At 36.3% G+C, this 26,443-nt stretch overlaps 1 protein-coding gene and 1 pseudogene across 1 annotated transcript in view; one reads left to right on the top strand and one right to left on the bottom strand.

Moving 5' to 3' along the window:
- WASF2 (WASP family member 2) overlaps positions 1-26,443 on the top strand; it is a 64,664-nt gene that overhangs the window by 14,516 nt on the left and 23,705 nt on the right.
- LOC120596366 (uncharacterized) lies at positions 1,712-1,830 on the bottom strand (annotated as a pseudogene).

The raw sequence follows: 26,443 nt of genomic DNA, 5'->3' as shown, positions 1-26,443 counted from the left end.
GAGACGATAGCATAGGAATTTTTAGGCTTCCCTCCTTACATTAGGTTTGTCTCATCCTCATTAATCAGTTCTTGTTATTTTAGTGTTCACGCTTGTGGCCACCCTAAATCTGAGTAAATGGCTGGCAGTGACCTTGGCTGAGTTGGCCTTGTCAGGCAACATTTTTGAATACTCACTGTATCCTCCTTCATTACTAACCTCATTCTTGCATACCCAACGCCCAATATTTCTTGCAGGGTAGGAGGCAGTATAGTTCTGTGGTTATGAGTATAGATTCTGGAGTCCTTCTATCTGGGTTCAGAAATAGACTTATCTGCTTACTAGCTCAGTATGTGTAGCTTGGGCAGTGACTCTCTTAGCCTTAGCTTTCTCATCTGTAAATTAGAGACCCATCTAATTTTACTGTAAAATATAGAGCGTATTTTAAAGGGTATCAGAAGGATTAAATGACGTAATTACTTAGTCCAGTGTTCAATAAAAGTTAACAATTGTGGTCACAAATTAAGAAATGGCATATTTGGTCTGATACAGCGTGTATCTAGCCCAGAATTCTACTGCTTGGTAAAAGGATAAAAATGTCACATTCAAAATTTAGGGCTCTGTTACCCAAAATTTAAAATTTCTTTTAGGAATTTCTTATGGAATTGTTACCTATGAATTCATCTAGACTATTTTTGAATTATTTTTTTCTTACATTCTGTACTCCCTATCTGAGTAATGAGTTTTATTACTTTATTTACTGGATTGGGTACTAAACTATTACTTTTTATTGGTCCTAATAAAAGCAAAAGCTGCTGGGTAGTAAGTGTATACTGTGTAATTGAGTAGTGTGCATATCTCCATCCTCACATCATTCCTTCAAAGTAGTTGTTATTTGCAGATGAGAAAAGTGAGGCTCAAAGAAATTGAGTGGTCACATAGTTACTTAAGCTTACTAGGACTAGATTCAAGGCCAATCACTTTCCCTCTCTTCCTCCCTTCTTTTTATTTCCTCACCCTCTCCTCCTTCTTCTTCTCTTTCTCTTTCTTTTTGACATAAAAGTCCTGTCTTTCTGATTCTAAAACTTTGACTTAAAAGTTTTTTTAAATAACTTTTCTTTAGATTTTGTTTCTTTAGATTTCTGCCTTATAATTTCTGAGGTTTGATATGAGACTGATATTTACTGTTTCACATCCTGTGTTTCATATTAAAGTGTCTGTATCTCTGTTTTTTAAAAATCTATGTGCATACAGAAGCTCCTCTGTCTTTTGGGCTTTTTGGATACCTTTCTAAGTCTTCTCTATTTTACCTTTTTTTCTGTTATGACCACAACTGTACATTTTATTCTAGGTACAGATACACTTTGGTTTTCACAAGGGCAGGATAATATGTTCTGTGTTTCCAGAGCTTTCATAATAACATCCAGCATTTTGTTGCCTTTTTGTAGCTATATTCAGGGTAAGTCCAGGGACTCTGAAACCCTTTTCTTGCATTGTAACAGGTAGATTTAGAGCTCATCATCTGATAATTATAGTTTGGACTATTTTTCCATTACTGCATGACCTTATTTTTGTCTACATGGAAGCTGTTTTCCGCATTTCTCAACATACAACTGTACCATCATACTTATAACTACTGCTGTAGTCATCTGCAAATTGGGAAAATTTCACTAGATTGTTTTTTATAGATAATTTTTTGAAAATTTTTATTTTATTTTTATTTTTTTTTTTATGGCCACAGCACCCGGTCTGCCTAGGTGGTCTCCCATCCAAGTACTAACCAGGCCCAACCCTGCTTAGCTTCTGAGATCATACGGGATCGGGCTTGTTCAGGGTGGCATGGCCATAGTATAGATAATTTTTTAAAATGTTACTTGTGATAAGTTTCCCCATCAATCCCTGGAGGAACCCTTTGTTTATACATCTTTATCTAGAGAAGGGACTATATCAGGACTCTTATTTATGTTTTTAAATGAATTCTCCAGGGGGAAAAAAATTAGTCTTCTTAAATCTTATTTTTTGTTTTCAGTTACCTTTGGAAGAGGGTTTTTTGTTTGTTTTTTAAAATTCTGTCTATTTTCATTATGTCATGTATCCTCTCACTTCAGGTATACATATGTGTTACCTGAACCCTTGCAAACGGTAGGTTCTCTGTAAGGCTTTGTCATATTAAATGTTCAACCATAGGGTGATGCCTAGTATTGAGTTTTTAGTTTAACATTCAACAGATTTGTTGAGTACCTGCTATGTAACCAGTACAAGGAATACAACTCGAGAACTGAGAGGCAAGGTAGCTGCTCTCACGTACTTTAAGGAGTTTGGATAGACAATAAATAAATAAACATAAAATGTTGAAAGATTGTGGTATGTTACAAAAAGAATAAAATAGTGTACTATAATAGAGAGTAATGGAGGAACTTAGATAAAGATGGTCAGGACAGGCTTCTCTGAAACTGAAGAATGAACATGAACCAGCCAAATGAAGAGATGAGGAAAGAGAGTTCCAAGGTTGAAAGAACTCTCAGGGCAACAGTATTTCAAAGATTCATAGGACTGATAAGGAGTTTTATTTTTAAGTAAAGTGAGCAGTCTTGAAGAGATTTTTTTTTTTAAATTGAGGTTCTTAGAGGTTTTTTTTTTAAAAAAAACTTTAATACAAAATTTCCAAGCATGTATAAAAGTAAGGAAAATGGTATAATGAACCCCTATGTATCTGTCTCCTGACTTCAGCAATTATTAACTCAGGGCCAGTCTTTTTTTCCTAATACCCTTTCTCCTCTCCTAATGTCATTTTAAAAAAAATAATATAACTTTTGTTTATTTTTTCCAGCTTTATTAAGATATAATTGACTACATGACAAAAATCATATATTTAAGGTGTGCAACATGATAATTCGATGTGCGTATACATTGTGAAATGATTACAACAATCAAGCCAGGTAACACATGTATCACCTCATGTGTTACCATTAATAGTGTAACTTATTTAAAATTACCTGGCCTATAGAACTCTAGCAGTTTAAATACTTGAATTAACAGTGCCTTTTTTTTTTTTTTACAACGGTTTTATGGAGATATTATTGGTATACAAAAAGCCACATGTATTTAAAATGTAAAATTTGGTAAGTTTTGACATATGAATGTACCAGTGAAGCCATCACCATAGTCAAGACAATGAACATGTCCATCACTCCTAAATGTTTCCTCCTGCCCCTTCATAATCATCTCCTCCTTCCCCACTGCTCACCTCCCAGTCCATAGGCAACCCCTGATCTGCTTTCTATCACTATAAATTAGTTTGTATCTCCTAGAATTTTATATAAATGGAGTCATATAGTGTGTGCTCATTGAGAGGGGGAGTCTGGCATCTTTCATTCATGATAATTATTTTGAGATTCATCCACATTGTTATAAGTATCATTAGTTGCCAATTAATAGTCCATTATATGAATATACTAATTTGTTTATCCATTCACCTGTTGATGGATATTTGGGTTGTTTCCATTTTGGGACTATTACAAATAAAGCTGCTGTGAGCATTTGTGTACAAGTCTCTGTATGGACATTTTTTGATTTTTAAATTGAGATATAATTTACATGCCAAACAGTTCACCCATTTAAAGTGTACAGTTCAGTATTTTTTAGTATAGTCACAAGAGTTTGCAACCATCACCACTATGCCAGAACGTTTTCAACATCTCCAAAAGAAACCACATACATATTAGAAGTCACTCCCCATTCTCTTCTTCCCCTAGCCCTGGGCAGTCATTAATCTACTCTCCGTGTTTATGGATTTGCCTGTTCTAGACATTTCATATAAATTCACTCGCATAATATCTGGTCTTTTGTGATTGGCTTTATTCACTTAGCATAATGTTTTCGAGGTTCATTCATATTGAAGCCTGTGTCACTACTCCATTCCTTTTTATGGCTGAATAATATTCCAATGAATGGATGTACCTAATTTATTTATCTGTTCATCAGTTAATGGATGTTTGGGTTGTTAGCACTTTTTGGCTATTTCTAAGAGTTTTGTACTTTTAGATCTTATATTTAGGCCTTTGATCCATTTTGAGCTAATTTTTGTGTGCGACTTTATTTTTTTGCGTGTGGATATCCAGTTGTCCCAGCACCATCTGTTGAAAGGACAGTTAATTCATTTCACATTGAATTTTCTTGCATCCTTGTCAAAGATCAATTGACCCTAAATGTGTAGGTTGGTTTCTGGGTTCTCCATTCTATTCCCCTGATCTAAATGTCTGTTCTTATGCCAGTACTGGACAGTCTTGATTACTGTAGCTCTGTTATAAGTTTTGAAATCAAAAAGTGTGAATACTTCCACCTTGTTCTTTTTCAATATTATTCTGACCATGCTGAGGCCCTTGCTCTTCCTTATGAATTTAGAATTTAGAATTTAGAAATTTGTCAATTTCTGCAAAAAAGCCATCTGAGGTTTTAATAGGGATATCATTGAATCTGCAGATTAATTTTGAAAGTATTGTCATCTTACAATATTAAGTCTTCCAAGCCATTAATATAGCATATCTTTTCATTTATTTAGGTCTTTAGTGTACAAATCTTTTTGTTAAATTTATTCCTATTTTATTTTTGATGCTGTTGTAAATTGTTTTCTTAATTTCATTTTCAGATTGTTCATTGCTAGCTTATAGAAATAAAATTGATTTTTATATATTGATATTGTGTACAAGTCTGCTACTTTGGTTCTAACAGTTTTTTTATTTGTTTTTTTTTTTGTGAATTCCTTAACGTTTTGTATATACAAGATCATGTCATCTGCAAATAGAGTTTTACTTTTTCCTTTCTTATCTCATATCTTATATTTCTTTTTCTTGCTTGATTGCCCTGGTTAGAACCTCCAATATAGTGTTAAACAGAAGTAATGAGAGCAGACATTGTACTCTTGTTTTGATCTTAGCGGGGGGTCTTTGTCTGGTTTTGATATCGGAGTAATATTGGCCCCATAGAATAAATTCAGACATTTGCTCTTATTTTTGAAGCAGATCTCAGACTTCATTTTATTTGTAAATATTTCAGTATATATCTCTAAAATACAAGTATTCTCCTATTAGAACATAATTATATTAGCATTGTCACACCCCAATATCTTTAAATATCCAGTCACTTAAAGAGTTTAAAGTGGGAGGTGGGTATATGATATGATTTTTATTTTTAAAAGAGTAATCCAATTGTTGCAAAGAGAATAGATTGCATGGGGGTAGGAGTTGATTGAGGTGAGTAACAAGGTTATAGCAGAAGTGCTGGTAATAATGGAGACTTCAACTAGGTTGGTGGAAAAAGAAATCGAGAGAAATAGATGGATATTGTATGTATGTTGGAGGTAGATATGATAGGACGATGATGGATTAGATATGCGAGTCAAAGAGGCAGACAAGAATTAAGCATGCCTTCCTTCTGGAAATTCTTCTCTTAACTTTTATGACAAAGCATTGGTCTGGTTCTCCTTCTGTGTTCCTTAATACTTCCTTTTTGCCAATCTCCAAGTTGGCCCTGACCTTGCCTCTCTATTTATACTTTTGTATTGGGAGGTCATCTACTCTCTCTTTAACTACACTGTCTTTAACTACAACCTCCATGTAATGAACTCCCAAATCTGTATTTCCACCTGTGAACCCCAATTCCAGATTTTTTTTTAAATAATTAAAAAACTTTTTCAGTTACAGTTATGAATTTTCTTACTGGATCACTCCACCTGGGTAACCCTTTTGCATTTCCAGCTTTTCGTGGATTGTTTGCTTTTGGGAACTAGTTGTCAGATTGGTACAGCTTGTCTCCTCCTTGCTTGGGAGGAGGTGTTTACAGGTTTTACAGATGGAGTTTATATGGGTTTTAATGATGGCACTTTTGCTTTGCTAAGAAAGATGCTTAGCATACGTGGGCAGCATTTTCCTTCAGGACCTTGACTTCCTCATCGGTTAAAACATGAAAGTTACACTTATCTTCTGCCCATCTCCCTCTTCTAAATCCCCTGGCTTGCTACCCTTTATCTTTACTCACATGTTCGTATTTATTCATTCATTCAGTCAGGATTGGTATCGAACTGCCAACATAGCAAACAAACATTGGCTCCATTATTTTCCCAGTTCATTCAGATGTAAAGCCTTAGTTACTGTTGACTTCTCTGAACTCCCTATCTCTTTTCATGCCAAGACACTCTCAGGTCCCTCCCTGTCTTTTTCTCCTAGTACTTCAGGTCTTTTGTTACCTTTTGCCTTGACTGTTGTTTCTACTTCCAAGCTCCCTCCCTAGCTCTATTCTGTTCTACTGTGCTTAAGTGAGATGTATAGCATCTTCCTGAATATTTATTCTATAATCTATAACTCCATTTGTGTGACTCTTATCATTTAATGACTAAGTAGAAACTTAGCCTGATGTTTAAGATTCTGTGATCTGGTTTTGCAATACTGTACTCATCTTCATTCCTCAGAAGTGTATCATTATTTTTGTTCACACTGTCCACCACAGATATAATACTCCTTGTCTCTGTATTTCTAAATCCTGCCTATTTTTAATGTCCAGTTATATGACATTTCTCTTTGGTGCCTTCTGTGATTTACTTAGAAGTAAAACATGACTTCATCTCTTGTTTCTTTGTTTTATATTTATGTACTTTTCTCATCTCTTCTTAAACAAATTATTTCTTATATCTTTGTACATCTTCTACAGTTCTATAGTCTTTGTACTTAGTAGTTAATAAATATTTGTTGAGTAAATTAATAATGCAGATAATGTTTCTGGAGGCAGAAAACTAGATTGACCTTTTGAGGTACTAGCCAACTTCATGATTTATTTTGTAGAGTCGAGAGCTGAAACTGTCCTTATAGATAAATTTTTCTCTCATTAAAAAAATACAGAAAATTTCAAACATACAAATGTAGAGAGGATGATATAATTAACCATTATATGCCCATCACTCAGCTTGAACAGTTACAAACTTATAGTCAGTTTTGTTTTATCTTTGTCACCACCTACTCCATCACCCTTACTGAGTTTTTAAAAAACAAATCCCATATATCATATCATTTATATTATATTATATTAAAGTAATTTCAGCACATAGCTCTAAAAGATAAAAGATAAATACTTGTTTTAAAAAAAACCATAAATACAGTACATCATCAAATATCCAGTCAATGTTCAAATTTCCACTATTGCTTTCTCTTTCTCCCTCTCTTCCTTCATCCCTGCCCCTCTTTATCTTTAAACATTTGGTTTATTTGAATCAGGTTTCAAAAAAGATCCATACATTGATTTGGTCCTAAGTCTCTTTTAATCTATAGTCCTCTTGCCTCTCTTTTTCGTGTGTGTGTGTGTGTGTGTGTGTGAGATTTTGAAGAAAACAGATTGTTCTATAGTTCCCCCATTTTGGATTTTGTTAATTGAATTTCTGTGATTCATTTATGTTCCTCTATCCTTTGTATTCCCTGTAAACTAGTTGTTAGATATAGAGTAGCATTGTCTAATAGAAATATTCAGGCCTCAAATGAACGTTTTCTAGGAGGCACATTAAAAAGGTAAGAAAAAACAAGTGAATTCATTTAAATAATTTTTTATTAACTCTATAGTTGCAAACTATTATCATTTTAACACATAATATAAAAATTATCAATGAGCTATTTTACATACTTATTTTATACTAACTCTGATTTGATGTGTGTTTTATACTTATAGCACATTTCAATTCAGATGAGCCCCATTTCAAGTGCTTAGTACCTGCATGTGTATAGTGGCTACCTATTGGACATCACAGCTTTAGAGGCTTGACCTGAACCAGGTTCCTGCTTTGATAGTAATGCTTCACTAGTGCTATTGTATTTTTCCATCAGGAAGCTTATAATGTCTAGATGTTTCTTTTCGTGTTGTAAATCAGGAGTCCCCAACCTATGGTCTGTGGCCTGTTAAGAACCTGGCTGCACAGCAGGAGGTGAGTGGTGGGCGAGCCAAGCCATCGAAGCTTCATCTGTATTTGCAGCTGCTCCCCAGCACTAGCATCAACGCCTCAGCTCCGCCTCAGATCATCAGGCACTAGATTTTCTTAGGAGCATGGGTCCCTGGTGCCAAAAAGTTTGGGAACTGCTGTTGTAAATGGTCATGGATAATGATTGATTTCATTAGATGTTTGCAAAATGATGATATTCTAAATTTCATTTTTTCTTCATTTATTAGTAGGAATACTTCAGAAAAGAAAAACTTTCCTTATTAACTCTTTGGTTACCCTGAGGTTTGATTTGCATAGGAAAGGCAGGATAAATATTTGATTCTTTCCCTTTATTCCTTTATTTACATATTTTCAAAATAATTTGGTTCCCTGACATCTTCCAGAGGGGATCAGTGAGGTTTTTTTTTTTTATGAATTTATAGATTTTAACATATTTGATATGTTTTAATCCATTGAAGTTAATTCTTATTGATGTTCAATTAGTTCCATCTTGGACCAGTGGGAGCTTCTTCAGGTTGGCTCCTGATTCTTTTTGACATAACTGCAGTAGTCTTTGATAGTATTCCTTGCTTTCTAGTTCGATAAGATGTTCCAGACTTGTCTTGTACATTTCCTGCCCTTTAAAAGGATCCAAAGAACTCTGGGTCTTTTTAGTGTGACATTGTATTTAGAAACCATATTGTTACTGGCTTCCTCATTTGGTAAATGAGGAAACTGGAGGCTAGAGAAGTAGAGTGGTTTAACCAAGGTCACACAAATTTAGCAGCATAATCTGGCCTAGAACCCTAGCCTTCTGGCTCTTAGCTCTGTGCCATTGCTGTTTTGTTTTGCTTCCTCTACCTAGTTTCTAGGACAGGTGGTTTAACTGCATTTGTGCTTCAACTTTAGGCGGTCAAGGGAAGATAGGTTTTGTGGGTCATCATTGGAGGTACAATCAAACCTCATTAATTTGGGCTAATTGGGGTAAATCCTAGTGAGAGTGTTGTATGTTGTTTTTATTTAGGTGCAGCTGTTACTTTGAGTCATATAGTACTGAAACTAGGCTAATAGTGTTACCAGGTTATTTTGTTAGGTAGAGGTCCTTGTACCTGGTTTAATGAATAGCTGAGAATGATGTGCAATTTAACTTTAATTGTATGTAAATTAGACTCCTGAAATGCTTAAAAACAGCTCATTAAACATTTCTCCCTGCAATCTTATTTACACTGTTTTCTTAGCCAGTCTTTATTAGTCAGAGGTAAACTTTTACTCTGGTCTGAAATTATGTCATTTCAAATGTGTGGAGTCTGTATTAATAAAGTGTTGTTATAAAGTTAGAGAATTTTAGAGAGAATATTTTAGAAAGTGCAGAGAAAGAGCATCTGAGATTCAGACATCTGGTAGTTTCAGCCAACCATAATGCAACTCTGCATTTAAAAGTAAGCTGAATGTTCTTTTGAGTGTCAAAGAGCTTTCAGAAAGCTTGTTCACTTTACCTCAAAAGTAATATCACCTTAGGGCCTCACTCATAATTGTGTACATTGAGGGACAGAGGATCCAGAGTATGAGGGTTGACTGTGTTGCCTGTTGACTCTGTGGCCCAAAGTAAATCACTCGACCTCTCTGAGTCTTAATTTATTCATCTGTAATAAAGTAATTAAAATTGGGAGTAGTAATACATATTCTTCTTACAGACTTTGTGCGATTCAAGTCAGCTAATTAATCAGATGATATAGTAGATATTTATTGAGTTAGTGAGAGATCACATAAAAGTGCTTTAACTAGAAGCTTTGTATGACCCTAAGCATTATTAGAATAATACAGATTAGATGTACATATACACACTAATGATCAGAAGCATGACAGCAGAAGGAGATTCAAGATGTGTGTCCAGAACTTTATAGCCATTTTACTACAGAGGCATATAGCCCTCACACCTCGGGAGCCTCTGACAGCATCATAGTTTTAAAGCATAGTAGCACTGCTGATATGAAGACCCTGAGATACCAAGAAAAGGTTAAATTATAATTAGTATATTCTGTTTAAGAAATAATGAATATGCACAATATATTTTACATAGAGTTTCGTAAAATGTCTTTGAAAGGTATAGTGTCTAAAAAGTTATTTCCATTATCTGACAATTCTACCTAATGTGGAGTCTGTCATTCCCTAAAAGCTAACACCTGTACTAAATACCAGCAACTGTTGTAAATTCTTTATGTATATTTACTCCTCTATTTTTCCCAGTAATCCCATGAGGTAGATACTGTTATTAATGTCCATTTTACAGATGGGGAAACTGTTATGCAGAGATTAAAAAGCCTGCCCATGATTCTAGATTGGGATCCTGGGTTGATGAAAAAATTCCCTATAAAGAGCGTTATTAGGACTCTGGTAGAATTTAGAAATAGACTTTATGATAGGTGATAATACTATATCATTATTAAATTTTCTCATGCAATAATTGTACTATAGTTTGTTCTTAAGAGTTAACTTTGACTCCCTGCAGTATTTAGAGATGGGGCACCGTGTCTGCAATCTATAATCAAATGGTTAAAAAATTAGTAATAAAATTGTGTGTGTGTGTGTGTGTGTGTGTGTGTGTGTGTAGAAAACAATGTAAATGTAGCAAAATGTTAATAATTGATGAATCTGGGTAAAGGGATAGGGGGAGTTCTTTGTACTATTCTTGCAACTTTTCGCCAAGTTTGGAATTATTTCAAAAAATTTCTGAGGCCACACAGCTAAAGAATTTAGACAGCAGGGCTGAGATTTGAACTCAAGTCATTCGGTTCCAGTAGCCAGTCTTAATCACAGTGCTATTCTGCTGTTCTATTCATGGTAAATGAGGTATATCTGTACTTAATGTTAAATAATTGGGACTATGGATCCAGAACATTGAGCTGTTTTAGTAGCTCTGCCTTGTGGTTCTTCGAGGATAGAATGATCACATAATTTATTGTGTAAACTAGTTCATTTTTAAGAGTAAGAGGGAATACTTTTAATAATTACTCTGGGACAGTTGATGTAAACCAAGATGGATGGACATCTAAAAGGATACTTCTTGGCAGAGTCCGGGTTTAACGAATGTAAGACAGATAATTGCTTCATTATAATTGCATTTTGTTTACCATGGATTCTTGTTTACACATACAGACACCTTTTTCTTGCGCCAACAAACCTTCACCTGATACATTTTCATATCTTCTCCTCTCAATTTTACTAATTCTTTTGCTTCCTTCCAGACCACTTGGGAAATATTTTTTGTCAAACTTCATTTTCTCTAAGTCTAAAAAATACCAACAAGAATTTCTATAACACTTGTCCAGTTTTAAAAAATATTGGCATTTAAAACCATAAGTCCCTAAACATCTTTATTAACATGATTTCTACAAGGAGAAGAGCTGGTAAAAAGCATCTGTGTTACTAGATTGGCAGAGAAGTATTACTACTGTCAACTTCCCATAGACATTTGGGAAAACCTTATTGTACAGTAACTGTAGGCTGTTAATGTTTGTTAAAAAGGATTATACCAGTCTAGAATCAAAGGTGTGTGTGCTGTCTCATTGATCTATTGCCCAGGCAGTGTCTATTACCGTTCTTCTAATCGTGGTTATTTGTATTATTACTCTCCTGGAGCCATGTCCAATTAAAGAGGTTGACCTTCGCTGATAGAAGAATAGTATTTTTGGTCACTCTCTTAAAAGCTTTCAAAATTATTCTAGTACAGTCTCTTCTGGATTTTTAAAGATCACACCACCTCTTGGCTTCTCCTTCCTCAGTTGGAATGTATTAAACTAAGTACACATCCACTAGGGCAGGGGAAGGTGGTACAGGGCAAGGACGCTGAAATTACATCAGAGATTTCCTTCCAGTTAGCTACTATGGTATTAAGGTTTGGGAAAAGAGTGGATAAAACAAATGACTGAGCATAACTTATTTTTTAACCACTAAAATGACTTTCTTAAATCATGAAATATGCTTTTATAGTAACAATAGTCTTTATTTTTAACATGTGTATTTTATAGTTGAAAGCTGTTAAATTTCTTACACCTGCTGATTTTTTCTTTAAATTCAGTAAATGGCTATATTTAAACGGGTAATTTTTTTTTTTTACATCTAATTTAATGAATAAGTGTGGCTTCCGAAACTAATTTTTACTTAATTTTTAGAATCTTTATTTTAAAGATAACTGCAAATATGACTCCGGTCACCTATGTATTAATCAATATCAACTATTAAAATAAAATACCTGTTATCAATTTTATGTTTTTATTTGGTATTGAATATCAAATACTTTTGAAAACATGTTATGTACAAATGACCATGATAGACTTGATCCCCTGTCCATTCTAGAAACACAAATACACAGGAAAATATTGTGGAATTTCAAATCTTTATGTCTTGGATCCTTATCTCTGCCATTACCCCACTCTTTTAGTCATTTTGTCCTAATAAAAATAATTTTTGCTAATCGACTTAAGAAATACTATGAATACTATGACAACTTATTTAAAATATAAATAAGGTGGACAAATTCCTAGCAAAAGATAACTTACCAGAATGACTTAAGAAAAAATAAAAACCTTTAACTATTAAATAAATTGAAGTTGTAGTTAAACAACTTCTACAGGAAACACCATGCCAAATAATTTCTAGATGAATTTCAAGATACTGCCTAAGGTTTAGAATCAATTATAAATTCCACTTTTCCATGCTATTGTGCCTCATTAAGAAGGTGACTTTAGGTTTACATTTCACTTCCTGCCCTTCCTGACATAGGTCTCTACTAAGGGCACCTAATTGTCACATTTTATTCTTCATTAGCTCCCACTCCCTTTCTCCTTCCTTGCTTTTTCTCTGGCTGTTTCTTAATAGTCAGCAAGAGTCGGAAAGGACCTTTCCATTGTTTAGAGATTTTTTTCTCAGCAGATTCTGTTCATCTCTCTATCCACTTATCCAGTAATTTATGAAGGATTGATGGATAACGGAAGTACTGCTCAGCACCTCAGGATTTAGAAGATAGTACCTTCCCTCAAAGAGCTTACAGTCTCTCCCTGTTACAACTGTAATGTGGGATGGATGCTATAATAGAGGAATAATAGAGTGCTATTGAAGTAGAGGAGGGCTTGATTAATTCTTTCTGGGGAACAGGGTCAGGATGACTTTGTGGAAGCAATTACATTTGAACTGGACAGAGGAGGATTAATAAAGTTTCAAGAAGCAGGGGGAGAAAAAAAGTGGATATTCCAGGAAGCAGAAAATATCTTGAATGGAATCACAGAGGCGTGAGAGTGCAGAAGGGCCTCTGTGGTGAACAGAGGCTGAAGTGTAGAGCACTGGAAAAGTATAGGCAGAAAGTAGGCTAAAGAAGTGCGTTAATGGTAGATAGTGACAGGCCTTAAATGCCACATATTTTCCCTGATCATTCTCTCTGATTTTCTTCAGTTTCAATCTCAGTCCTTCTAAAATCCCTCTCACCTTCAATTCTCAGATGAAAAATTTCAGGTTTGCCTCTGTATGAGGTGTCAATGTATGCCTGAGATTTGGTCATAGTTTTGCCTTAGTGCTAACAGAGACCAGTCTTCATCATTTAAATTATTGGGAGGCAGCATTCTGAATGACCTCCAGCCATTCTAGGCTTTCAGAGAAGGGACTTGATCTTAGTGTTTCAGAAAAATGAAAAGTATCTCCATCCTACAAAAAGGGTTGAGGATTGTCGGCTTCATTAGCAATCAGGAAAATGCAGATTAAGCTACAGTGATATACTTTTTGTGTACATCAAATTTGCAAAAACTCAAGTCTGACAAAAAGTGCTGGCAAGGATATGAACCCAGAACCCAGCAAGCCAAGGTATAAATGGGTACAACCTATCTGCCAAACAATTTGGCATTATTTCATGATTGCAGATGTGCCTACACCATGACCTAGCATTTCCATTCTGAAGAATTTACCCTAAACAACTTTTGCACACGTGCAGCAGGAATCATATACAAAAATGTCCATAGCAACACTGTTAGAGATAGCAAAAACAAAAAATCCAGGCTGGGAAAAATCCGAATACCCATTGACTTTAGATTGGATAAATAACGGTACCACCATACAATAGAATACTGTCTAATAGTGGGAATGATTAAATTGCAGCTATAGTAACATGAACGAATCTCAAAAAATTGTAGAGTGAAAAGTTGCAGAAAAATATACATTATGATTAGATTCATATAAAGTTTAGAACCATGTAACTAAACAATATAGTATTTAGAGATACAAATGTAATAAAACTATAAAGAATAATAAGGAAATGGTAAACATATTTCAGGATAGTATTATCTCAGGGTGAAAAGGGAAGGAGATAGGTTCGGAGAGAGACGTAAGGGGACGTTAAAGTTAATGAGATTCTTAAATTGGTGCTAGCTACACTGGTATTTACTTGATTCTTTATACCTTATATATACTTTAAAAATTTTATATCTATAAATTTTAAAACATTAAGAAAAGGTTGATGATACTTGATCTAGTGTTTCCCTAGCTCTGCTTTCATACATGAACATGTTTTTTGGAATGTAAAAACTGAGGCCCAGAGAGATTAAGTAATTTAATTGTTCAAGAGAGAAAGTGTATCAATGACAGCCTGGTCTCAAAGTCAGTATAAAGCACTTTCTACTATTTTATGTTGCAGCCCCCACCCCATTATGTAGATTCTGTGGATCAATTAGAAGTGCTTCAACTTGGATTACTACCTCAGTCTTTCATCCCTTCATGTAGTACCTTCTCCACACTGCTGCCAGAGAGAGCTTTCAAAATGCAAATCCGTCATGTTATTCTCTGGCCTCGATCTTAAATAGTTCCCAGTAGCCTTCAGCACACTCCAAGTGCTGTAGTGCGGCATACAAGGCACTCTGTGCCTTGGCTTCTGTCTGCCTTATTAGCGTCATCACTCATGACTTCCTGCACTTCAGCCACACCAAGCTATTTACTGTTCTTGGAACACCGTTTGCCTCTGCAGACACTGCTCCCTCCACCTGAAATTTCTCTTAACCTTTTTTGTCCTTTAAGATACCTATCCTTAACTGACCCCCTCTGCCTCTAGCCTGAGCTGGATACCTCTATAACACCTTGAACCTAACATTGTGGTCACACTTATCATAGAGTGTTATTGTCTGCTTTGTCTTTTTCAGTAGCATTTGAGCTTCGTGGGGACAGGGGCAGTGTTGAATTATATCTCCAGCGTGTTGCACAGTGCCAGGTACATAACGAATGAATTAATGAATGAATGAACGAACGAACAGATGAACAAATATTGGCTATCACTTTATAAGATCCCATATATAATTTGAAGTTGTCATTTGCCAGATTCTCACCAGCTCTATTCATATTTATAAATGCAGGAAGGAAGGAAAAGAAAGGGAAAGAGAAAGGCAGGCAGTCTGGTGGGTGGGGAAAAACTATTGAGGGAGGGAAGCAGAAAGCTGATTTGGGAGGGAAAGGAAAGGTTCAGAGGCTTATTAACATTTTAGCCGACTGCCTGGTGATTTTAATGACAGCCTGGGTTTCTTTCAAGCTTTAGTTACGTGCTGATTTTGATGACTTACCCTATTCTGACCTTCCTTAGCCTTTTTGGAAATTTATCTTTTTTCACTGATAACTATGATTTTTCTCCCTTTACATTAGGAAGTAAGTGCTTCAAGGTGCATGAAGAAAAGGGAGGTGGCAGATAACTCATATTGGTCGGGGTTTAATTTTTGATGTCTCACTTTTTCCTGTATCAGACTAGACCCCTGATCATTTCCTAGGGCTTGGAGAATATGTGTAGATCATGTCTTGTGATCTGGTGAGCTATTAGGAATTTTAATTCTAAAATAGAGGTTGAACTTTGGATCTTCAGATTAGATTCTCTTTCCTCAGGAAGCAGCACTGTAAGACTGGAAGTCCAGATACTGTCCTTGTCCTCACCTTCGTAAGGGCCAAAACACAAGAGGCATTCACTAACTGTGCCTTCATTCATTTGATAGATAATTTATTGAGCATTCTCTCTGTGCCTAGCATGGTGGTAGCCACTGAGATTAGAGGTCACCACCCTCAAAGAAGTCACAGTCTAGTGGGAGAGCAAGTAAGAAAATCATTCTAATACAGTGTGGTGGGCTAGACAGGCATAGGGTGTTATAAAAGTTTAAAGAGTGTGCAGGGTGGGAGGAACCAACCTCTGGTGCAAAGCATGTCAAGAGATATTTCACTTGAACTCCGTCTTGGAAGACATTAGAAGTTGCTGGGGCTTGTGGTGGGTGGTCAGACTTGAGCAAAAGTATGGAGGCAAGAGAGAACATGCTGCAGTGGGTTCCTATGGGAAGGTCCATAGGATTTCAGGCAAGTCTATGTATGTATGTATGACGATGCGATAGATGAAACTAGAGCCATATAAAGGGACCATATTGTGAATGACTTTTTCTGCTTTCCTAAATAAAAGGGGTTATCAAGTAGAAGTGTTTTCATCCATCCAATGTTAGCTGTTTAGTGTTTCTCTTACTTTTGTCTCTTGAGCAATTGAGTTTTATCATGTTTTATTTATTTGATTTGTTTCTTTTATGATACCTGAATTCTTTTATGATACCTGAAAAAGAAAGGAGCCCTCTTTCTTTTTATGCTCTAAGTGACTCCACTTTGAGTTCCATCTAGTCAAACCCTACATTCAGGCATTGTGGAGTGGATGATGCATAGCTTTTAAGGCAGCTTGGAAGGAGGAGGATTTAAATGACCTTCAAAGACTAATGTCAGGCCCCCATGTCAATGTCACTGCAATTCATGCATGCATGGAGAGTAGGAAAGGGAACTTAATTATGGAGGAGGGGAATCGTAACCCTGCTTGAATGGGTAGTTGAATGTCCTGGACCCGCCCCTTAGCCTCAAAAAAGGACTTCTTACATTTGCTGCCAAAGAGGTCATAGGGAGAGCCCACATAAATACCATCCTCCTTGGGTGTGTGAGCCAGTCATTCTTTTGCTTCCACAGGTGCAGAATAGGTTCACCAACTAGTATTCTATCTCCATTGAACAGAATTTGGTATCTTATTGTCCTTCTCCAGAAAATCAACCCCTTTGAAGCATGGAACATGGCAATTTTAGGTCAGCAGGCATTTAAAGACACCTTTTTAACTTTCAAGGGCTGGCCTAATAAGATATATTTTGTACAAAAATACCACTTTATTGAGATGAGACTTGAATCGTTTAAATCTTGAAAGGGTCTTAGTTTTAGCTGCTGGTGCACCTTTTACCTATGAAATTACTTCTTGTTGTCTTTTAATGACACTGTCCTTCATTAGATATTAGGCTCCATTTCTTCTGCTAACCTTTGGTAACTGTTCAGAATCCATTACAGTGTTCAGGATGAGGGAAGCCACAGTGACCCATGTCACTATCCTTTTGGATCATAAAATAGCTTTCCATAGTTAGCCTGGATGACAGCAGAAGGCAGCCTTATGAAGTTGGGAAATGCTTCAGTATGACTACAGTCTGATTGACCAAAGGAGTTAGTCACAGTCAGCCTCCTCCGTTTCATTAATTTGTTTTGGGAAATGGTATCAGTGAGACAGAGCTGCACCTTTGGCTCATTAATACAGGGTCTGAACAGGAAAATCTATTTCAGTGAAATCCTTGAGAGTTGCTGAAAACACATGATGCTTCTTAGTACTTTAAATAGAACTTTTTTTTTACTTTAAAGAGAAAATGCTATACAAACATTGCCCCAGTTGTTAACTTATACAGTGTATATATTCATACAGTTCTTGCTATTTCTAAAGTTTGAGAAAAGTTCTGTGTTAAATAAAGAAAATTTTAATTTTTCTAAGTATATATTCATAACACTCATTGTTAGATTTTCTTAGGAGGTAGAAAAACAAAGCTCAGTCTTCCTGATTCCTCATCTGTATAAGCCTTTTCCCTCCGTATTAATAGAAGTTCTTCAATGCACAGACTGTGGTAGAGCTCATTTTCAAAGCAGTTCATAGAGATTTAGCTATGCAATTATTTATCCTTAGTCACCAAGAAAGAGTAAAAACCAAAGAATCAGATAGATGGATGCTGAGGAAAAATGTTGTAAAAGCAAACTTGAGGGGCTAGAGACCAGAGAGCAAGAAGAATGCTTGGGGGTGGTCTCAGGGAGCTATGATTGGTGGTAACAGAATGAAAATTAGGTAATGGGAAATGTAGGCTACTGTACCAAAGACACGCTTCTAACATATTTTGGCTTGGAATTGTCTTAGTAAAGTTTTTGTGATGATTGGAATGCCACAGAATTCATCTCTGGGCTTTTTGTCCCATGAAGGCGTTAGAATTTAAATCACCCTTTAACATGATTTATGGCAGATAAGAAATACCAGTTCAGTTAGGGCAGGTGGTATTTAATTACCCCTCTCTGTGGGAGTGAGGCTGTTCCCACTAAAATTGTTTGTGAGTGAAATCACAACAAAGATCCATAGAGTACAGCTGTATATATATATTTAAAAAGAAACATCAGTTTCTTGCATTTTTCTAATGTCAAAGGTTAATTTAAAATAATGCTGAAAAGATTAATTTAAGATATTAAATCTACTAGGAAAGAATACATGTACATATTATAATTACTTCTTTTTACAATTAAAGTAATTGGATTATATTTAATGAGCTATTTACATTTAATAATTTAAAAAGACTTATCTTTCCAGTATTCCCCATATACAGAAAGAGTTGGGGGGAACTCACTTCTGATATAATTATCTTTATTGGGCTTAAAAGGAAAAACAACTGTGCTTTTTAGAAGAATGGTCAGAAGAATATTATTTTTTAAAATATACAGTTTAGGAATTACCCATAGGAATATGTTTTGGTTCATTGTAAATGAAGATGAAAGGTTAGCTTCTTAAAAAAATCCCCAATGACAAGATTTGATGGCTGAACAGTGCATAGAGAATAAAACTTAAAGTGATTCTCAGGGACCCTGTAGATAAAAGTAACCCATCAGAAGTGATGGAACCCCAAATGCCTAGCTGTTTAAAAACAGGAGTTTGTTTGAAAAGCGGTAGCATCTGAGCATGTTATCTGAGGCTGGCACTTTAAATGAGCCGGTGTTTATGTTGTTTAAAGTGAAAGATGTGAAGCCCCCGAGCAGCTGGCTAAAATTGGGTGTAGAGGGGGAGAAAGCAGTGTGTTATCCTCATTAACACCATTTCAGTTCTAAGGTAAATATGTCAGGAAGGCTTGCTTGTGTTAGCCTGCAGTCTTTTTCAAGGGGGAAGAAACTGGTCTGGAGTTTAGAGGCACTTGTATATGAAAATGAGAAATACGGGTATATTTGTTTAACTTTTCTTGGTTTGAGTGTTTTATGAAGAGTCAGTGCGGTGTCATGGAAAGAGCATGAACTTTGGACACAGATGGACCTGGGTTTAAAAGCTGCCTGCGTGACTTTGATAAAGTTACAGAACTACTCTTTGTTTTAGTTTTCTCATCTATAAAGTCAGAATGCCACTACTTACATTGCAGACACTTTAAATGAGGATTAGAAATATTCAAGAAAGCATGAATAAATACTTGGCAGGTTCTAGAAATTCAACAAATGTTTATTGAGCAGACACTATAGGACAGCGGTCACCAGGGACCATTGCTCCTATGAGAATCTAATGTCCGATGATCTGAGATGGAGCTGAGGTGGCTGGGGAGCTGCTGCAAATACAGCTGAAGCTTGCTGGCTCCCCATCACTCACCTCCTGCTGTGTGGCCTGTTTCTAATAGGCCACAGACCGGTACTATAGGATACAAATAAGGTGGGTTTTTTGTTTTTTGTTTTGGTTTTGTTTTTGAATTTTTATAAGAGTTTATTTGAGCCAAACTGACAACATGTTCCTGGAAGCAAGATCTCAGATGCTCCCACAAAGAAGTTTTAAGAATCCCACCCTTGGCTCCAGATAGCAGCTGTTGTGACTACTACTTGTTAGGTTTAAAGGTATTTTGTTTTTCATTTCTGTACTCAAAGAGTTTTACACTCCAAAAACCTGTGCTACAAAATAAAATGTAGTGACTGTCATTAAAAAAAGGTTCAGCATACCTCTTTGGAACTTTTGGGGTAGAAATGACTTCAGATTCTGTAGAAGAGTCAAGGAAGGCTTCTTAGAAGTGGTGACATTTGCCTTGGGCCTTTATGATGAAAGGATTTTTTTAAAAAAGAAATGCCACAGTCTAGATAATAATCCCTTTGAGACTATTTTGCTTTCAAAGTACCTAAAGTGAAAATACTGAATTGACTCTTGACTATGATTTGGAAGACTGACACCCTTTGTCTTAATCCTTAAAATTGGCATAATATAAGCAGAGGCCATTCATTTCTTTCTCAGCATTTGTCTCCACACTCCTGTAGAGCCTGTCTCAGAAGGTAAGAGGCCCACCTACTACTAAGCCTCCACTGAGACCAAAGAAAAGAGGGCCAATTAGGAGAGCCTTTTGTGTAATGCTCAATGGTGTTTAATTTGACCTTCTCTCCTTAGATTATTTCATTACCACTAGGAGGTGAGTCCAAACAAACTCAGCATTCCTTTGAATTAGTAATAATGAGAGCTGTCAGTTACTGAGTACCTACTGGGTGCTAGACACCCCTGTAGAAGGCTTATATATGTTATTTTATTCTTAGAACCATCCTAAGAGGTAAGTTTGATTTTCCCCATTTTACAGATGAAGCTCAGAAATTAACCAGCCTAAAGTCATGTAACTAGTGGCTCAGGGAATCCTTGATTCCCTTGACTGAACATGCCTCTAGGTTCATCAAGCTATATTGATCTTTAAATGCGGTAAGCACTTATATGAATATTAACTTAAAAAAAAAAGAAATTTTCTTTCATTGTTCTCAATTGTGATCATTCAAAAAAATTATTGAGGTATGTTATATGCTTATGGTTCTGATATCCCTTTTATTCGCTGTGCTTTTTTGACCTCAGGACATTTACTTTTTTCTATTATTCCTTCTAAAAGTATTCATGATATACACTTATTAAAGATAAATTGAAATTAATCTGACCTTACGAATTTTACAGTACCTCTTTATGATTGGGGGCCTTGCAAAACCAGAGTGGAAACCAATCCTGACTTAAATAAGAAGCACGGTGCTACTATCCCTTGTAGAAGGGAAATAAAGGAGAGCCCCGTGATTACCCTGGCTTTCTGTCTAAATGTATGTTCTAACTGTGGAGCAGGGTCGGGGATCTCAAACAAGCACATTGGTCTTGCTGAACTGAAGAGACAGAGATGTAGTTTAGAAGAGGCTGAGGCATCTGGAAGCTGTGGGGTAGAGTTCTGGTAAGGAGAGAGCTATGCAGAAAAACTGCTCCAGGAATCTCCTCAGGGTCCCTTTGAATCTTTGCTGACCATACACATGCCTTGGGTCAAACTCTAGGAGGCTGGGGAAAGAGTGACCAGGAAGCTATGAGCTAACTAGTTCCCAGAGCAGGGAGGTATTTGGGTTCCTGCCAGCCAGAGTGGAGAGCCCGTGTTGCTCACTGAGAGTGTCCAGTAGAGCTCTCAGAAGGGTCACATCTTTGTACTGGGGTTAAAATAGTCATAGAGTAAAGATTACTCTAGACCTACCCTAACAAAGCTTTCAAACACCCCTCAGAGATACCAAACTGAACTAAAAGTAACTTAACTGCCTATTAGAACAAAGCTTAACACTCTTGAAAAGAAGACAACAATGCTAGATACTCAACACTGTAAAATCACAATGTCCAACATCCAATCAAAGGTTACTGACTGGCCAGGAAAATATGGCCCATAACTAGGAGAAAAATCAGTTAGTAGAAACACTCAGAAATGACAGAGATGATGGAATTAGCAGGCAAGGATATTGAAACAGCTGTTATAACTATAAAGGAAAACATAAACATACTAGTAAGGGGTAGGTATTTTAGCCTTGCAAATAAGTAATGGAGTGTGTTTTCAGGCTCTCTTATTATTATTTTTGTTTTTACTGTGGTGTTGATTGATAAAATTTGAATGTTCTCTTGTCTTAGTTATAGAATCAGCATTTTAGGGTTGGGGAGAACTTTTGAAGATCATCTTATTTGCTGTCTCATTATAGAAAAACATATTTCATTAATTTTGAGATGTATATTTTCCCCATATTTTCACATCTCTTAAATCATGATGCATCTTAACAACAATGATATCTTAGACTTGATGAAATATAGTAAAAACTCATTAGAATTGTGACTTTTCCATAAATTCTTAGTGGTAGAGTTCAGGGCTTCTGGAAAACCTTCTCCTCTTTATTCTTTATATCCAAATCCTGCCCAGTCCAGCTCTTTATTCCAGGAAATCTGTTTAGTCCCTTCAGTTTACAGTGATCTTTTTATCCTTTCTATTGTCATCAATGATGTAATCATTCATTTGATAACTGGACTCCTGTTTATTTGCTATATTGTTACTTTGGTTTTATCTGTCTCCTCAATTAAATTGTAAACTCCTGGAGTCAAGAACGGATTTTATACATCTTTGTGTCTTCTAGTGTCTACTTGATAAATATTCATTGATTGATAAGAGTACTATAATTAGTAGTTAACCATTAATATAACCTGAAGCTTATTAATAGTGTTGTTTAATGGTTAAGAGAACCACATATAAAACATTTAGAACAGTGCCTGGCCCATATAGTTAAATGCTAGATAGATGTAGAATTGGTACTAACACAACTACCACCACCACCAAGACTACTACTACTGCAATAATCTATTCTGTGCCAGGAACTATATTAAATATTTTATACATGCATTATTTAATTTTTCTTCACAACTTTATGAACTAGGAATCATTATACTAGTTTAACAGATTTGGAAACAAAGAGATTTGACTGCTTGCCAAGGTCCCAAAGCTAAAATTTGGCAGTAGTGAGTTGAAACGCACGCCTCTCTCTTAGTGTCATGTTCTTGCTGCTCTACGTCACTGCTTATTTGGTTATGAGGGCCTTGGTAACTGTCTCATAAACTGAGGGTAGCAAGAAAAGAATGGGTACTTACTTTCTCCTTTGCTTAAGGACCTTTAAAATAAATCCTTATGGAGTAGTGAATAGACTCTGTGAGAGGAAGTAGATGTACAGCTGCCCTTAGCTGCTGACTCTTAATCAGTTGCTGGCGGCTTGGCCGTTAGTGACAGATGAGTGTGTGACACTTTTTCAGGAATGAATTCTTGTTACAGCTGGCAGAATAGAACAGTTGATATGGAATTGCATGTCAGTTTGCTCCATAATTCTACTCCCTGGTGTTCAGATGTAGTTGTGATTGCTGGGTCTCTCTCCTCACTTAAGTTGGTGTATGAACAGTCACATCCAGGACTCTGCTTCTGCCTGCTCCATGACCACACAGTGTGTTTTGTATATTGCCCTGAACTGTCAGCAAAACATTTTGCTGAATTTCCTTTTTTGTTGTTGCTCTGCAACCCCTTTTTCCCTTGCCCTTCTCAGTTATATGAAGTCAGTTTCTTTTTTGGCCTTTCCATCCCAGAGAGGGAGCAGTTACTGCAAAGAAGCTTGAAATATGAAGTGAGGCATCAGAGAGATTAAAATGAATGGTTAGACAGCTGGCAGGATGAAATGAGACTTACTTGGTGCCTGACATGTGCTATTCAGCTCTGTTATCTCCTTCCTCCCTCATTTGCAAACCTGCCTCTGTTTCTAATTCACTGGTGGGTGCCTTGTCTACAGGAAGCTTAACCTAGTGCAGTACTCACTGCTCCTTGCAGGAACCAAGAAAGAAAGGTTACAGCCTAGCCCCATCCTTTCCATCTCTGAGTAAGGTAGTAAAGTGGGGTTAGACACTCTTCCATAAAAACCAACTGTGTGTTTCCCATATGTAGCACATACCCAGGTTTGGCTTCCTCCCAGATACTCAAGCCCAGATACTTGGAGAGGAATGAATTTTGTACCTATCCTCTTATCTCATATTTTTGAGCACCACCAACTAGAGATCATTCTTCTCTTTCATTGGCTATAAATAAGAAAGGAAGCTCTTAAAAATGAAGGCTACCTTATTGGGATTCATTATTACTACAGTATAATGAGTTATTGACATAGTTCTAGTAATCTTGTGAACTGATTTGTTAAGGTTTGATACTTTTGTGTGTTGGTATTTGTTTTTCAGAGCAGCTTAGTTGTTTTTCATGTTAAACTTCTCTGTGAATATAATGCTCAACTGATAATTATAGCTGAAAAAAAAATCTGGTACCTCACAAATGTTAGGGGTAAGATTTCTCCATTTCTGAGTAAAATCATTCATAATTTATATTTGTTCAATCAGGGTAAAAGTAAGGCCATTAAGGTGGATAGTTTGGAATATTTCAAACCGTTCCATTTTGATGAATTGGTTATTGCTGGAAATTGGCATTAAGCTGGGAAAGTAAAATGAACTTTGTGTCTGTGACTGAAAGTCATCAATGATAACATTGTAGACCCTCTGTAATTTAAGTGGATCCATAACAGAGAACTTGGGCCAAGATAGAGATATAAGAAACATTTTTGAATAAATCTTTTCTTTGGAGTTCAGAATACTTTTCAGATAAAATCTCAGTTTCATATAGCATCTCTTAAGCATTTTTTTAGTGCAGCTCACAGCTGAACTAAAAGAATGAATTGAAATTTTTCCCCCAGTTGCCAGTCATTATTAGACTAAGGACTAGAATCCAGGTTTCAGACTCACAGTTAAAATGTATTTTCTTTTGGAAAACCAGATGGATCCTACCAAAAAGAAAGTCTAATTTTGGCCATTTAAGAGACAATTTTCAATGGAATAGTTGATACTAGAAGAAACCAGTTTTGAAGGGAAAAGTGATCCCCCAATTTTAGATTTAAGAGCAAAGCTGTGATTAGAGCCTGAGGAGTAATAAAGGTAAGAACAAAAGGTGGTATTGCCCCTGAAAGATAATAGAAAGTTGCAGATTACCAGGTGTGGATGGTCCTTGATAGATATACAGTGTGCTCAAGGAATAAGATATTGGCGTGTTGAAGTCATTTTTCCTGGGCTACTTTCCCAAAACCAAATCAGACAAGAAGGAGTCTTATACTTATTGACTGTGGGTCCATAGCTCGTATCATTCCTTTATGAAATTGGAAATTTCTCCTGGTTTTACATCATAAGTTCCAGTCAGATACTTTCTCTGTCCACCTTAAGAGTTCCATTTCTGTCTTACTAGCTCTTTTGGACATTACTCTGGTGACTTAAACTGATTTGTCAGTAATACCTTGTGTTTGGAGAGAGTCTGGTTATATTTGTAGGTTCAGCCCCACCCTGTATTTCAACAGGAAGTAGGTGGGTGCTTCAGTCTATAATGAGGCATTCCTCCTGTGGTTGTTGCTTGGTAGTGAGGATGGCTATCTGCAAGTAAATTCATACTACTTTAAACGTTTTAGTAGACAAATTTAGATTACAGTAAGCTTGTGTGTTGTCTGTCATTTTGAAGTCAAATGATTATTTGACTTTTCAATTGAAATTGTTAAACCCCCTTGGAATGCGTATTCTTTAACATAAAGAAATTTATCTCTTGAAAGAGGAAACTTTTACAAAGTAAAGCTCTTCTCATATGCCCCATCCAAAATGCTGTTAACTATAGAATAGTGGGAAATGCTGAAGTGAAAGCAGAAGTCCTAATTGCCACACATACAACATCCCCACGTGTTCTCATCCCCTGCTACTGCTGATCAGCATTTTGGGGGTATGTTTCAAAGAGGAACTGCCTTGAGAAGCATTTCTGTTGTTATGGTTATTGCTATAGCTCAGATGTACTTGCCTTTGGATGTGACCGTAGAAATCTGCAGGCGTTATCAGTGACCTTGACTCTAAATGAAGTGTTGTTTGTTTATAATAAACAGCTAATAGTAAACATCATTGCCAGAATGAGCAGTCATCTGTCTTCTGTCCTGATAATAACAGGAATTCATAGTGGAATACAAATGAGTGCATCCTCCTCTCACATGTAGCCTTCCTTTATTACCTTTTACCCTCCCAATCCCTACCTCTCACCTCACCCTACTCCTGCCCCAGGCTGTTGGGATCAGAGTTGTGAGAGTTCAAAGTGTAGAGTGGATGTCAGAGTCTTCTTTTGACTTTACATTGACCAAATGTGGTATATAAGTAGTCCATGGTAACTTAAAATATAGAGACTTCCAGAATCATACTGTTTGAAGGGACTTTAAACAACACCTCATCCAGTTGTCAGTTCAAAGCATGAATCCCATTATGGTACTGATAGTCTAGAGTAGTCAGTATACAGCTGGGCCATGGCTAGGAAGGGATACCTGCAGTCTTTTATTTGTCCTCGGACTCATTCTCAAGTCCCTTAGGCTGAAAATAGCCAAGGGTAAAGATGGTGGTTGCTGCTGAGTCTGGCTGGATGTCTGGAAGTGGTCCAAAGCTAATTTTTTGGGTAGCCAACTCCCAGATCAGTCTGGGAGCCTCCCAGGGTGTAAATAACTTAACCTCAGGGCTGTGTGTGGAATGTCCTTTGGACC

The sequence above is a fragment of the Pteropus medius genome, unplaced genomic scaffold (assembly GCF_902729225.1).
Source record: "Pteropus medius unplaced genomic scaffold, Ma_sr-lr_union100, whole genome shotgun sequence".
NCBI lineage: Eukaryota > Metazoa > Chordata > Mammalia > Chiroptera > Pteropodidae > Pteropus > Pteropus medius.
Note: the sequence above shows the minus strand (reverse complement) of the source record. Positions and strands in the feature narration are given on the sequence as shown.